Below are 16,396 nucleotides of genomic sequence, written 5' to 3'. Positions count from 1 at the left end.
ATGTGCCGATAACACCTGCAGCACTTGAGTCAGAAAAGATTATGGGAGGAGGGAGATGTGGGAAAGGAAAAGGAGCATTAGTTATGCAGAGACCCCCTTCATCAGGACCACCAGCGGGGCATGCTGTCACAGCTGCAGCGATGGCCTGCCCAATGATCCGAAGCACCGTCTCCTCTAGGGGGGTGAGGACATGTAAGCGTCCCCGTCCACCCTCAGGACTCTCCTGCTGCTGGCTGTTATGCAAGACAGAGGATAATGTGTCAGTGAGCATCCTGCAAGGTGTGTGGGTGATGTGCCTGTCATGGTTGAATAGCTGTCAGTGTGTGTGAGACCTGTGAATGGTGGTTGTGTGGCCTGCAAGTGTGGTACTATGTACGGGTGAGATGCAGCATGCCAAGTTCAGCATTGCGTATGGATGAGCAGCGTTTGTTGGTTGGTGGGTGGGTGATGGGGAGTGTGATGCATGGAGCAATGGTTCAGTTGGTAGAATGTGCCACTTGACACTTGCATTCACTCACCTTGACCATTCGTGTCAAATCATTGAACTTCTATCGGCACTGCACCCATGTGCATGGTGCCATGCTCCTGGCATTGACTTCCTGGGCCAAAGCCTGCCAATGCCTGCGGAGCTGCAGTCTGGAGGGTCTCCTGCCACCCTGCGGGTACATGTTGGCCCTCCTTTCGTCCACTCATTCCACCAGGGTCTCCAGTGTATCATCCGAGAAGTGTGAGGCCCTCTCTCACGCCGGTCCTGCCTTCCTTGCGGCCATCTTTTCCTCCTCCTAGTGGACTGTGCATGTCCCATTTAAAATGTGCCCCATTTCCGGCTTCCTCATTGTCCGTGTAGCCTCTCAGCAGCGTGGGTAACGCAACTGCACGGAGATATCATGGTAAGTAGCAGGCTGCTCAAAATTCATGTGCTGCCTGCATAGGGGCCATCGGGTGCGGGGTAATAGCGGATCACGCTACCCACGCCCGAAAATGGGTCCTATCGAATTTTTCTCCCTTTAAGCGCAGACACACAATTGGCACCTTAACCTCTCCCTCCCCCCCCCTTCCCAGAATGACACTTAGTAGTACCTGCAAATCTTGAAGTTCTTGTGTGAGATTCTGCGACACGCTTGCAATTTCTTGCTGTTTGTTCCGATTGCTGGACAGGAAGCCCTGAATGTTTGGCTGGTCATTATATAGGAACAAGAGTAGGCCACTCAACCCCTCAAGCCTGTTCTGCCATTCAGTTAGATTATGGCTGATTTGTAACTCAACCTCGTTTACCCGCCTTTGCTCTATGTCAATTGATACCCTTACCTAACAAAAATTTCTGTCTTACAAGTTTCAATTCAAACAGCATTTTGGGGTAGAGAGTTCCCAGATTTTCTACGACCCATTCTACTATATAGTTACAACCTTGCCCATAAAGTCAAATGGACATTGTTGGCCAACCCATGCGACTTTGTATGATGTTGCCACTGCATCCAAAAATGGAGTTGTGCGTACCAGCCTGTAATCACACGCCCCTCTGTTTACAGAGAGAGCATTCATTTCACTTCGCCTGGAAATAAAAAGTACAGCTAGACACTGCATAAAGATTAACTCAACAGACCAGTTAACCAAACTGCCTCTGACAGACTCAGTTTTCTAGAATTTACCAGACACTTTTGCACAATAGCTGTAAAACTGCGAGGGTTTCACTTTAACGAAGTGTGATAGTATTGCATGGCAGTTTTCTGAAATTCAGTAATGCAAAATTGCTGAGATTTGTCTTTTAATGATGCAGTTTTTTTTTAAATTGAGAAAACTCAGTTGAAGAGCCAGGGCCAGTAAATACAGCGTACTACCAGGATTCAAAACAGTAGGATACAAGATCAGGGAAATGATAAAAGTAGTGGTTAGCAGTGTTAAGCTTGGGTTTTAAAAGTTTGCAGATTGTAAGAGGAAGGGACAACTAAGGGCATTAAACAATTCCATAGTTTAGAGATCTTGGGAAAGAGTGAGTTAGAAGAGGGGACAGTGCATTGAGTCTTAATGTCAACACTGTAACAATGCAGGGTGGTGCAAGCATGTACAGGAAGTATTTGGTGTTCATTATAACATAACTATAGTTGCCATAGGGATTATTTATGCCACCTCATTTATTTACTTATTAAAGGTGCTTGTATAGACTTTCCATAGACATTATAAAGTGTTTTGATAGAGTAGATAGGGAGAAACTGTTTCCACTGGCAGGTGGATTGGTAACCAAAAGACACAGACTTAAGATAATTGGCAAAAAAGCCAGAGGGGAGATGGGGAGAAATTTTTTTACGCAGTAAGTTGTTATGATCTGGAATGCACTACCTGTAAGGGAAGCAGATTCAATAGTAACTTTCAGAAGGGAATTGGATATATACTTATAAAGGAAAAACTTGCAGGACTATCGGGAAAGAGATAGGGAGTGAGACTAATTGCATAGCTCTTTCAAAGAAGCAGCACAGGCATGATGGGCCGAATGGCCTCCTTCTGTGCTGTATGATTCTATGATTCCATAATGGACAATCCCTCCTCGCCCTCATTTTGATCAAATGCAATCAAAAAACGTTCACAACCTTATGAGCGCTTTACTTTAAACACTGTAGCACCACAGCATTTCCCTCCTTTCTAATGATGGTAAATCTATTAGGAATGGGGTACCACTCCAGACCTGCCCCACTTATATGATTAAATTATCAAACTGCAGCAATGTTAAATCTGATGTCTAATTGATATGCACGTAGATTGTCTGCAAACACATACTCAAAACTTTGTGGTTCACAAGCAAATGAAGCTATGGTCACACCTTCTGAGTAGCGCAGAAAAAGACTCAGGGAGGGGAAGTAAAGGAACAGTGTGAGTGAGGAAAAGAAAGAACTTGCATTTATAGAGTGCCTTTCATGACCTCAGGATGTCCCAAAGTGCTTTACAACCAATAAAGTACTTTTGAAGTGTGGTCACTGTTGTAACATTGTCAAACGCAGCAGCCATTTTGAGCACAGCAAGGTCCCACAAACAGCAATGAGATACATGACTAGATAATTGATTTTTTAGCGATGTTGGTTGAGGAATAAATAGTGCCCAGGACATCGGGGAGAAGTTTTCGAAATAAAACCAAGTGGCTTTATACATCCACCTGAGAGGGCAAACAGGACCTCAATTTAACATCTCGTCCGAAAGACAGCACCTCCAACAGTGCAGTACTCCCTCCCTCAGTGCTGCACTGGAGTGTTATAGAATCATAGAAGGTTACAGCACGGAAGGAGGCTATTCGGCCCATTGAGCCCACGCCAGCTCAATGCATGAGCAATCCAGTTAGTCCCACTCCCCCGCCCTATCCCCATAGCCCTGCACATTCTTTTCGTTTCAAGTACTTATCCAGTTCCCTTTTGAAGGCCATGATTGAATCTGCCTCCATCACACCCTCGGGCAGTGCATTCCAGATCCTAACCACTTGCTGTGTAAAAAAGTTTCTCCTCATATCACCTTTGGTTCTTTTGCCAATCACCTTAAATCTATCCCCTCTGGTTCTTGACCCTTCCGCCAATGGGAACAGTTTCTCTCTATCCACTCTGTCGAGACCCATTATGATTTTGAACACCTCTATCAAATCGCCTCTCAACCTTCTCTGTTCCAAGGAGAACAATCCCAGCCTCTCCAGTCTATCCACGTAATTTAAGTCCCTCATCCCTGGAATCATTCTAGTAAATCTCCACTGCGCCCTCTCTAAGGCTTTCACCTCCTTCCTAAAGTGCGGTGCCCAGAACAGGACACAATGCTCCAGTTGTGGCCGAACCATTGCTTTATAAAGGTTCATCATGATTTCCTTGCTTTTGTGCTCTATGCCTCTATTTATAAATGTAAGGAATCTTACAACACCAGGTTATAGTCCAACAAATTTATTTTAAAATCACAAGCTTTCGGAGATTATCTCCTTCGTCAGATGAATGAATGAAAAGGTTCTCAAATCGCATATCTTATACTATGTTGGGACAGCATCACACCAATCAAAAGGTGTCGTTGTTATTCAAACAGGCCAGTCACGGAGAACAGCACGTCCCAGTACACTCGATATACATTGTGTCTATTACACAGGCAGGCAGAAAGAAACTCAAAATGGCAGAGAGAGAGAGAGAGAGAATTTTAAAAAACATATAAATTTTTTCCCCCTTTTTGCTGGTGGGGTTACGTGTAGCGTGACATGAACCCAAGATCCCGGTTGAGGCCGTCCTCATGGGTGCGGAACTTGGCTATCAACTTCTGCTCGACGATTTTGTGTTGTCGTGTGTCTCGAAGGCCGCCTTGGAGAACGCTTACCCGAAGATCGGTGGCTGAATGTCCTTGACTGCTAAAGTGTTCCCCGACTGGGAGGGAACTCTCCTGTTTGGCGATTGTTGCGCGGTGTCCGTTCATCCGTTGTCGCAGCGTCTGCATGGTCTCGCCAATGTACCATGCATTTATAAAGCCCAGGACCTCGTATGTTTTTTTAACCCCTTTCTCAACCTGACCTGCCACCTTCAATGATTTATGCACATACACCCCCAGATCCCTATGTTCCTCCACTCCTTTTAGAATTGTGCCCTCTAGTTTATATTGCCTCTCCACATTTTTCATACGAAAATGCATCACCTCGCATTTTTCCGCATTAAACTTCATCTGCCAGGTGTCCGCCCATGCCACCAGAGTGTCTATATCCTCTTGAAGTCTATCGCTATCCTTCTCACTGTTCACCACCCATCCAAGTTTTGTGTCATCCGAAAATTTTGAAATTGTGTCCTGTACTCCCAAGTCCAAGTCATTAATATATATGAAGAAAAGCAGTGGTCCCAGCACCGACCCCTGGGGAACACTACTGCACACCTCCCTCCAGTCCGATAAACAACCGTTCACCACCGCTCTCTGTTTCCTGTCATTTAGCCAATTCTGTATCCATGTTGCTATTGTCCCCTTTATTCTATGGGCTGCAATCTTAATAGCAAGCCTACCATGTGACACTTTATCAAATGCTTTTCGAAAATCCATATACACCGCATCAACTGCATTGCCCTCATGTACCCTCTCTGTTACCTCATCAAAAAACTCTATCAAGTTGGTTAAACAGGATTTGCCTTTAATAAATCCGTGCTGGCTTTCCCGAATCAATCCACACTCGTCCAAGTGACTGTTAATTCTGTCCCGGATTATTGTTTCCAAAAGTTTCCCCACCACTGAGGTTAAACTGACTGGCCTATAGTTGCTGGGTTTATCTTTACACCCTTTTTGAACAAGAGTGTAACATTTGCAATTCTCCAGTCCTCTGGCACCACCCCCATATCTAAGGATGTCTGGAAGATTATGGCCAGTACCTCCGCAATTCCCCCCTTACTTCCCTCAGCATCCTAGGTTGCATCCCATCCGGACCAGGTGACTTATCTATTTTAAGTGCAGCTAGCCTTTCTCGTACCTCTTCTTTCTCAATTTTTAGTCCATCCAATATCTTAACTATATCTTCCTTTACCGAGACTCTGGCAGCATCTTCTTCCTTGGTAAAGACTGATGCAAAGTACTCATTTAATACCTCAGCCATGCCCACTGCCTCCATGAGCAGATCTCCTTTATGGTCCCTAATCGGCTCCACCCCTCCTCTTACTACGTGTTTACTGTTAACATGTCTGTCGAAGATTTTTGGATTCCCTTTTATGTTGGTTGCTAGTCTATTCTCATACTCTCTCTTTGCCCCTTTTATTTCCTTTCTCACTTCCCCTCTGAACTTTCTATATTCTATACTCTGCCTGGTTCTCACAACTTTCTATATTCTGCCTGGTGTTAGCCTAGATTATGGGCTCAAGCCCTGTGTCTGAATTGTGACAGGAAGATGCAATCTTTAAAATAATTGGAAAAAGAACCAGAGGGTGAGATGAGGAGAATTTTTTTATGCAGCGAGTTGTTATGATCTGAAATCCACTGCCTGAAAGAGTGGTGGAAGCAGATTCAATAGCAACTTTCAAAAGGGAATTGGATATATACTTGAAAAGGAGAAATTTGCAGGGCTATGGGGAAAAAGCGGAGGAGTGGGACTAGTTGGATAGCTCTTTCAAAGATCTATCACTGGCACGATGGGCCGAATGGCCTCCTTCTGTGCTGTAAAATTCTCTGGTTCTAAGTAAGTGCAATGCTTACGGGAGGTGCGCACTGTACATAAGACTTTTAATATTATAGAAGTAATATTCAACTTACAAATGGAATGGGTAGAAAAGAGGCTCGAAAAAATAAATTAAAGCAAATGAGAAGATACACTGTGAGGATATAAACCGATGAAGGACAGGCGGGCAGAGACTTGCAGCTATTGAGAAAAACAGATGAGAAGGGCGACTAAGGATCAGCTGAGAACTTGATATTCCAGACTGCATTTATATGACTACTGAGACAGAAGACTGAAGCTTTCAAACAAAGGGGACCTGGAAATGTCCACCTACTTCTCTGTTTGATATTAAGGTTTGTTGTGAATATGTAAGGTTAACTTGACTTTTCTGCCATCAAACGTGCTTTAAATGCTATGACCTTAAATTATTTTAGATCTGTGGAACTCAAGAGGAAGCGATTTGATGTTTTGCAATTCTATAATGATAATTGGAATACATCAACAACTTACGTTTATATAGTGCCCTTGAAGTTGAAAAACATCCCAAAGCACTTCACAGAGATGTAAGGAAAAATGGATGCCAAGCCAAAGAAGGCAAAGTAATCAAAGAGTTTGAGGGGGTTGTCGGGCTGGAAGATGTTACAGAGATAGGGAGCTAACTCATGCTAAAATGCTGCTCCATGGGTACTAGCAGCCCTCCTGTACCTTCCCCAAGTAATCATTCTTCATGTGTGAACTTAGACATTGAGGGGGTAATTTTCAACTGGAGTGTAAAATCAGTGTTGTGGTTTGGGCTCTTGTTATTGAAACTGCCCGATTTTACTTTCCATTGATTAACACCTGGGGGCGATTTTCAGTGTTTCTCACTTGAAAAACAGGCAGCTTAAAAACCATTGGTGTGCCCTTTGGAGGCTCAGGGACCATGTGATGCAGCTTTCAGACAGGCCTGTAAATGGGCGAGCAGCCAGCTGCCCAAAATAGTGCATGTTCCACCCAGTTGGACCAGACGTTAAATGGCCTAACCAGCAGTCCTTAGAGGGACTGGTGGAGGCCGCTCAAGGCCCAGGAAATGTTCAATACCCAGGAATGGCTGAGGAAACTTTCAGCACTCCTCCTAGGCCTGCAAAAAAAAACTTCAGCCCATTTGAGGCCCCCACCACCCCCAAAATCGTCTACCTCCTCCAGGCCAGATCCTGCCGGCTGGCTTGGAGCGGGAGCCGGCCAATTTCCTACCTCCTCAGGACTGGCGAGCTGCAGTGCGGTGCCCGTAAGGCATGCTAACGAGGCCTCAAAATGGCCTCTTGCTGGCACAAACAGGCAAGTGGAGCAGCTGCCCCGCTGATGGTGTGCTCGTTTGGGGCTATACTAGAAAATTGCACCTGCACCCCCCCCCCCCCCCCCCCACCACTGGAAACTTAAAAATGTATTAAACTCATTAGAACCACATAAATAATAGTACAAAAAAATTACATTGTTAGGTACTTGAATGTTTGTTCACTATCTGTGGTAAAATGAAGTGTTCCTGTGTTTTCAAGCTTACTGGTAAGCACCGGATAGCTATCGGCAGCAGGAATTCTTAACATATTATACATGAATGCACAGAGCATAAATAGACAGAAAAGACAAATCTGCTGAAAGTAATGGATTCGGTCATTACAGTATGATCAGGCAACCCAAACATGGTCCCTTGGATCACATGGGCCGTGGCCAGGGGAGGGGACTCATAGGCCAGGAGTTTCCTCAGCCCTGGTTTGGGATTCACCAGGTGAAAGGAGGCATACCAGCAAACCCGCTCCCACCCCCACAGCCAGCTGAAGCGGGGCCCACCTGGGCCTCCATCCTGATCGGCCCCTTCATAAGGGTGGGGGGGGGCTTTGATTTTCTTTGGCCAGGGCTGCTGTGGTGGTATTGAGTGTCTGACCTCTGCCAGTTCTCCCATCTTCCCCCTCCAGCTCTGGCATGTGTCTGATTAGGGTTGACAACCCTCCGGGATTGTCCTGGTGTCTCCAGGAATTAAAGATTAATCTCCTGGGCAACCGCAGCGAGAAAAATCATAGAGGCATTAAAAAAAAATTGTGCGTTTTTTTCATTTTCTTTGAACACTTTCCTTTATTAGTTGTCAAGATATTGCAGATTGCGGGGGTGGGGAGGTGGGGGGGAAGGCTGTTTCACTGGGCAGGGTGGTTGGAGATAGGAGGTCAGGAGATGAAACCTCCAGGAATTCTGGCAACCAAAGTTGGCAACCCTACACCTGATATGTACCCATGGTAACGCCGGGCTCCACCAGCAAAATGCTCATTAGGAAATCTCCTCCACATGCATCTGGCAGAGTCAGTGGCATAAGTTCCCAGTGAGCAGATATCAAAGGCCCACGGATGTTTGGGCCTGGTGTATCTTTAAAAATGCTTCTACTTTGTTGCTGATGACACTCCACTTTTGGGACAGTGGCATTTACACTGATTTCCAGTGTTTATTTCATATTGCTCCACATCACTCTCCTCGCTACATCATTAAATAAATTTAAAACAGAAATAGACAGTTTCCTAGAAGTAAAGGGAATTAGGGGTTACGGGGAGCGGGCAGGAAATTGGACATGAATTTAGATTTGAGGTTAGGATCAGATCAGCCATGATCTTATTGAATGGCGGAGCAGGCTCGAGGGGCCGATTGGCCTACTCCTGCTCCTATTTCTTATGTTCTTATGTTCTTAACAACAACTACAACAACTTGCATTTATATAGCACCTTTAACATAGTAAACTGTCCCAAGGCACTTCAGAGGAGCGATTATCAAACAAAATTTACACAGGTGATCGAAAGCTTGGTCAAAGAGGTAGGTTTTAAGGAGTGTCTTAAAGGAGGAGAGCGAGATAGAGAGGCAGAGAGGTTTAGGGAGGAAATTGAGCCCGAAAGGACACTGATTGCGGCCTGTTTTCTGAGCACAATTATGTCATTGCAGGTCTTTTTTTAGGTGTCAGCCGTGGTTCAGTTGTTAGCACTTGCTCCTCTAGTTGGTAGGTTTTAGGTTCAAGTCCCACTCCAGAGACTTGAGCACAGAATCCAGGCTGACACTCCAGTGCAGTACTAAGGGAGGGCTGCACTGTCGGAGGAACCATCTTTCAGATGAGATGTTAAACCGAGGTCCCGTCTGCTCTCTCAAGTGGATGTAAAAGATCCCATGGTTTATACCCCTGAGGGGCAAGATCTCTACTTGCCAAAAAAAACAGCCATGGACAACTAAAGAGGTAAGGGACAGTATAAGACATAAGGAAAGGGCATACAAAAAGGCAAAAAATGGCACAGATCCTGGCGAATGGGAAAGATACAAAGATCAACAAAGGGTCACAAAACAGATAGTAAGAACTACAAAAAGAGACGATGAAAAGAAACTTGCAAGGGATATCAAAACCAATATGAAGAACTTTTATAGTTACATTAGGAAAAAGAGGGTGGTCAGGAGCAGTGTTGGCCCCTTAAAAACTGAAAGTGGGGATATTGTCATTGACAATGGGGAAATGGCGGACATGTTGAACGATTACTTTGCGCAGTATTTACACTAGAAAAAGAGGATAGCATGCCGGAAATCCCAAGAAAACTAATATTGAATCGGGGACAGGGACTCAATAAAATTAATATAAATAAAGCAACAGTAATGAAGAAAATAATAGCACTAAAAAGTGACAAATCCCCAGGACCAGATGGTTTCTATCCCAGCGTTTTAAAGGAAGTAGGTGAGCACATTGCAGATGCCCTAAGTATAATCTTTCAAAGTTCTCTAGATTCAGGAACTGTCCCTCTGGGTTGGAAAATTGCACATGTCACTCCGCTTTTTAAGAAGGGAGAGGGAGGGAAACCGGGGAATTATAGACCAGTTAGCCTAACATCTGTTGTGGGGAAAATGCTGGAGTCTATAATTAAGGATAGGGTGACTGAACACCTCGAGAATTTTCAGTTAATCAGGGAGAGCAAGCATGGATTTGTGAAAGCTGCCTGACAAACCTGATTGAATTTTTTGAAGAGGTGACTGAAGTAGTGGACAGGGGAATGTCAATGGATGTTATTAATATGGACTTCCAGAAGGCATTTGATAAGGTCCCACGTAAGAGACTGTGAGCTAAGATAGAAGCCCATGGAATCGAGGGAAAAGTATGGACTTGGTTAGGAAGTTGGCTGAGCGAAAGGCGACAGAGAGTAGGGATAATGGATAGGTACTCACATTGGCAGGATGTGACTAGTGGACTCCCGCGGGGATCTGTCTTGGGGCCTCAATTATTCACAATATTTATTAACGACTTAGATGAAGGCATAGAAAGTCTTATATCTAAGTTTGCCGATGACACAAAGATTGGTGGCATTGTAAGCAGTGTAGATGAAAACATAAAATTACAAAGGGATATTGATAGATTAGGTGAATGGGCAAAACTGTGGCAAATGGAATTCAATGTAGACAAATGTGAGGTCATCCACTTTGGATCAAAAAAGGATAGAACAGGGTACTTTCTAAATGGTAAAAAGTTAAAAACAGTCGATGTCCAAAGGGACTTAGGGGTTCAGGTACATAGATCATTGAAGTGTCATGAACAGGTGCAGAAAATAATCAAGAAGGCTAATGGAATGCTGGCCTTTATATCTAGAGGACTGGAGTACAAGGGGGCAGAAGTTATGCTGCAGCTATACAAAACCCTGGTTAGACCGCACCTGGAGTACTGTGAGCAGTTCTGGGCACCGCACCTTTGGAAGGACATATTGGCCTTGGAGGGAGTGCAGCGTAGGTTTACTAGAATGATACTCGGACTTCAAGGGTTAAGTTACGAGGAGAGATTACACAAATTGGGGTTGTATTCTCTGGAGTTTCGAAGGTTAAAGGGTGATCTGATCGAAGTTTATAAGATATTAAGGGGAACAGATAGGGTGGATAGAGAGAATCTATTTCCGTTGGTTGGGGATTCTAGGAGTAGGGGGCACAGTCTAAAAATTAGAGCCAGACCTTTCAGGAGCGAGATTAGAAAACATTTCTACACACAAAGGGTGGTAGAAGTTTGGAACTCTCCTCTGCAAACGGCAATTTATACTAGCTCAATTCCTAAATTTAAATCTGAGATAAATAGCTTTTTGGCAATCAAAGGTATTAAGGGACATGGGCCAAAGGCAGGTATGTGGAGTTAGATCACAGATCAGCCATGATCTTATCAAATGGTGGAGCAGGCACTAGGGGCTGAATGGCCTACTCCTGTTCCAATGTTCCTATATTCCTTTATTCGTAGTATTTGGAGAGGAGCAGGGGAGATCGCCTTGGTGTCCTGGCCAATATTTATCCCTCAATTAACATCACTAAAACGGATTATCTGGTCATTATCACACTGCCGTTTGTGGGGCCTTGCTGTGCGCAAATTGGCGTTTCCTACATTACAGCAGTGACTACACTTCAAAAGTACTTCATTGGCTGTGAAGCTCTTTGGGACATCTTGAAGTCAAGAAAGGCGCTATATAAATGCAAATTCTTTCTTTTCTTTTTTACTTCCTCATTCCGAGAATTTTAATTGGGCAGTTTGCTCCCGATGTCACGACATTATGGATGTCACATCGCAGTCATGCCAAACTGGATTCTGCGCATTTAGCAGGTCAGAAGCAGAGGCAGTGGATCTTGTAGCATCTCACAAGACCCGTAAAACAGTGGGTCTTCACTGCCACTGGACCAACAAAGGTCAGCTCCAAGCGCAGCCGAGGGCTCCACTCTACCCGTGTAAAGGTGCCCTGAGAGACTGAGCAGTAGCACACAGGACAGCAGAGAAAGGGAGAAAATTAGAACAAGTGTAGAGACGAACAAATTAAAACTTTAACAGTAAGATAAGCTTTTGCAAAGTTTTATTTTAACCAAAGAAAGGATTACTGCATGAAAGGAAAATTAACTGGAATAGTCCCTAACTGAGGAGAATTTACTGATGTTAATTAGATGCTCAATCCAAATCTAAGAAAGGAAAAAAGAATTTGCATTTATATAGTGCTTTTCATGACCTCAGGGCATCCCAAAGCGCTTTACAGCCAATTAAGCACTTCTGAAGTGTAGTTACTATTGTAATGTAGGCAAAGCGACAGCCAATTGGCGCACAGCGAGGTCCCACAAACAGCAATGTGATAATGATCAGATAATCTGATTCTAGTGATGTTGGTTGAGGGATAAATGTTGGCAAGGTCACCGGGGAGAACTCCCCTGCTCTTCTTCGAATTAGTGCTGTGGGATCTTTTACATCTACTTGAAAGGGCAGACGGGGCCTCGGTATAACATCTCATCTGAAAGGTGGCACCTCCGACAGTGCAGCACTCCCTCAGTACTGCACTGGAGTGTCAGCCTAGATTATAGGGTCAAGTCTCGGTCACGGAACTTGAACCCGCAACCTTCTGACTCAGGCAAGGGACTACCACAAGCCACAGCTGACATCAAATCTATATGTGGAGATGCCGGTGATGGACTGGGGTTGACAATTGTAAACAATTTTACAACACCAAGTTATAGTCCAGCAATTTTATTTTAAATTCACAAGCTTTCGGAGGCTACCTCCTTCGTCAGGTGAATTTAAAATAAAATTGCTGGACTATAACTTGGTGTTGTAAAATTGTTTACAATCAAATCTATAGGGCAACAATACAGTGAAGGAAGGACCCAACAAGAACCATTCAACTAACATTTTATCCCTACGTACCCTTTGACATTATTTAATCACGGAGCTAACAGTTAACATATCTAGTGCTAGGGTTGCCAACCCTCATTCTGGAGTCTCCAGGAATAAAAGAATAATCTCCAGGACACTACTGCAAGTAACCCTGGAGAAAAATCATTGGGGCATCAAAAAAACTCTGTGTTTTATTCATTTTCTTTGAACAGTTTTGCTTCTTAATTATAAAAATATTGGAGATGAGGGAAAAAGTGCTGTTTGACTGTTGGAGGTGGGAAATCATGTGATGAACCCTCCAGGAATAGGTCCAAACAGAGTTGGCAACCCTCTCTGGTCCTTGTTTGAAGTTCTTTTATTGAGGATGCGGTCTGTCACCAAAGCATATAATCTGCTCAGACTGTTGGATTCCAACAAAGATGTCTAAAAGTCACAGGGACTGAGGACAGCATAACTTACAGAATGTTTCTATGAAGAAATGAGCACTCGTGAAGCAGAGAGTGCACATAGCTGCCTTCTGTTTGCAGGGGTTATGGTGAAAAAACATGGGCCAACCTCGAAGGGGTGGGAAAATGAATCATAGAGAACAGAAGCACCCCACACACTCCACGCTAAATCAGAGCTTTAAAAGGAAGTGACATATAATGGGGAGAGACGTCAGCTGAGAACACATTTCTCCTCCAAGCCCATCCCCTGGGTGGAGTCCGTCTCTCTATAGCAGTGGGTGATTTTACTGCTTATTGAAACAGTGATAGTTTGTTCTCTACGCTACTGGGATACACGTGTCAAGATCTATTTGTTGCAAGGTATGTGGAACGGTTACGATTAGTGTATTTACACAGCACATTTTTTGATGCGTATTGCATGAAAAGCTTGTTAAATGTCAAAGCACACAGCTAGTCGGGTGGGTTGCAGGTAAAAGGGGAAGGGCTGGGGTATAGAGCTGAGCTGTGTGTGTGTGCGCGCCTAGGGGAACACTGGAGTTGGACAGTAAGAATCAATTATATCGCAAACTGAATGGAGACACATGGTGGGCAAGTCATCTGCACTGATTCTTCACCGAACAGAAAAGGAGGTTACTGTTCGCAGTAAACGTGTCTGATGAATCAATCCTGTAATGCTGGCTGCTCCCCTTCCTTGGCACTCCCCTTTTCTGTTGCCACGGTTACAGTCAAGTAATGTCAGGAAAGGATTTGGAAATGCTGCGTTGCTCCATTGTAGTAATAGTATCTGAATCCTGAAAAGCACAGCGGTTCAAGTAGAGAAGACCACATCACGTTTGTACTTTCATTTTCTTCCAAGGGGTGTGCTTGTTGCTACGGCAACAGTCTATTTACAGCTGCTTTCCCAAATGTGCTTTTCCATTTCAAGAGGCCTTTGCTTACAGCGAAGTAATTGTCTTTTTCTTTTTAATATTCTGCTCTTTTTAAAAAATTTCCTGAAGGTAAGGAGTTTATAATAATCACCAATAACTACAGGTTTTACTGATATGAAAGTGAAACAATTCAATGAGTTCATAGAAACGAAACAGTACATACAATCAACAGCCTTTAGCTGCTGAATTTCCTTCATGGGTTGTAAATGTAGGTGCTTTTCACCATACATTTAGAATAAAATAATTATTGGCTAAAAGTACAAAATACAGTATAAAAGTACAAAGGTTCAGTGTGGGAAGGGATTTGAAAGCTATTGCCTCATATTAGAAGTAGCTTGAGGTCAAGTATCGTGATGACACTGGCCCAAATCTTGCTGGAAAAAAAACGGCGAGTTCATGGCGAATGCTGTTATTAATGTGCAAATCGTCCAACAAGTTCAAGCGAAGAAGAAATATGCTGTGAGTTGCGAATCGCCATAACTTGCTGGTCGATTATGCTACTCCACTGTTAGCCTCGCACAACCGGCAGCTCACCCTTAACCTGCCTATTCTTTTTAAGAACTTGCTAGATTTGCACATTAATTGTCCATTAAACTCGCTGTGGAAAGTTAGGGCTCGTACTTTGCAGTGTAAGTACCCTTTTAATGACGTGGTAATTGTTAATACAATGGCAACCAACATCTCTGGCTCAGAAAGGGAACCAATTGCATTCTCATTCCTGCATGTAGTAAATTCTTCTTAGAGATTTTTAAAAATGTAAAATTTAATTTTTTTATTTTTTTCTTTCTGTCTTTTCTCCCCCTCTCTTAATCCAATCTTTCTTTCCCTCCTATTTCTCTTTCTGTAACTGATTTGACTTTAATTCAGCCTCCGACTCCGTTGTTCCTGTTACTTTCACAATCCTTAAATCTCATTGGTTAAGGAGGTAGACTGTTGGTCCCGTTGTTCACCAAGGTCCCAAATGCCCCATTGTCATTGCCACGTCATTATCAGCTCGCATTTCCAGCAAGGTACAGGGCAAAAAATTATTGAGCTGAAGGGTGCAGGAAAAAGTCTAACTAACGGCATATGCCATGAGATGCACGACTCCAGCAAGATATGTTGGAGCTCCGAGGCCCTCAACCACATTTTGTTAAACTCCAGAGAAGCATGGAATATAACACAAAGAAAGAACTTGTACTTGCGTAACATCCTACCATATCTGTGAGAAGCATGTCAAAGTGCTTCACACAAATTACTTTCTTTATTAAGGCAAATACAGCAGCCAATTTGTGCACAGCAAGATCCCACAAACTGCCATGAGATGAAGGATCAGTTAATCTGTTTTTGGTGGTGTTGGTTGAGGGGAAAATGTTGGCCAGAAGAATTCCCCACTCTTTAATGTTCACCTGAGTAGGCAGAGCTTTGGTTTAACAGCTCATCCAAAGGACAGCGTATCCAACAATGCAGCACTCCCTCAATACTGCATTCAAATATCAGCCCACATTGTGAACTCAAACCTTGGAGTGGGGCTTGAACCCACTCTGAGGTGAGAGTACTACCAACTAAGCCAAGCATAGGATAAATCACCCTGTGTTCACCCGCTGTTTCCCTGTAATGAAGGAACAAAATAATCAGAGGGCAGCTAATCCTCAGTCCACTCTCCTGCTCCTCCTTGTCATGATTTGAGAGTAGCCAATTCTAGGTCTGGCAATTCCCCTTGGGAAGGGTGAGCAAATTGGAGGTGGTGTCATCAGAGGCTGCACTTGTGTACCTCCTGGGATATAGGTTGCTTTCGAAAGAATGGCTGGTTAAGAACTGAATAGAGAGATAGGAAGAACTTGCATTTATATAGTGCCTTTCAGACCTCAGGATGCCCCAAAGTACTTCACAGCCAATGAAGCACTTTTTGAACTGTTGTAATGTAGAAAATGTGGCAGCCAATTTGCACACAGGTCGCACAAACAGCAATAAGATAAATGGCCAGATCATCTTTTTTAGTGATGTTGGTTGAGGGATAAATATTGGTCAGGACAATAGGAGAACTCTCCCGCCCTTCTTCGAATAGAGCCATGGGATCTTTTACCTCCACCTGAGAGGGCAGATGGGGCCTCGGTTTAACGCGTCATCCAAAAGGTGGCACCTCTGACAGTGCAGCACTCCCTCACTAATGTACTGAGGTGTCAGTCTAGATTATGTGCTCAAGTCTCTGGAGTGGGACTTGAATTCATAACCTTCTGAC

At 43.9% G+C, this 16,396-nt stretch overlaps 1 protein-coding gene across 3 annotated transcripts in view; it reads left to right on the top strand.

The window, feature by feature from the left end:
• The window catches only part of agpat4 (1-acylglycerol-3-phosphate O-acyltransferase 4 (lysophosphatidic acid acyltransferase, delta)), a 204,465-nt gene that overhangs the window by 50,977 nt on the left and 137,092 nt on the right, over positions 1-16,396 (top strand). The window contains exon 1 of one of the 3 annotated variants that reach the window (XM_067988358.1): positions 13,499-13,606. The exons of the other annotated variants lie outside the window; for them this stretch is intronic. The gene's annotated coding sequence lies outside the window, so the exon portion shown is untranslated. Of the gene's footprint in view, positions 1-13,498; positions 13,607-16,396 lie in introns of those variants that run through there. 3 annotated transcript variants of the gene reach the window in all.

Source organism: Heptranchias perlo, chromosome 8 (genome assembly GCF_035084215.1).
Source record: "Heptranchias perlo isolate sHepPer1 chromosome 8, sHepPer1.hap1, whole genome shotgun sequence".
Taxonomy (NCBI): Eukaryota; Metazoa; Chordata; class Chondrichthyes; order Hexanchiformes; family Hexanchidae; genus Heptranchias; species Heptranchias perlo.
This window is presented reverse-complemented; position numbering and strand designations above follow the sequence as displayed.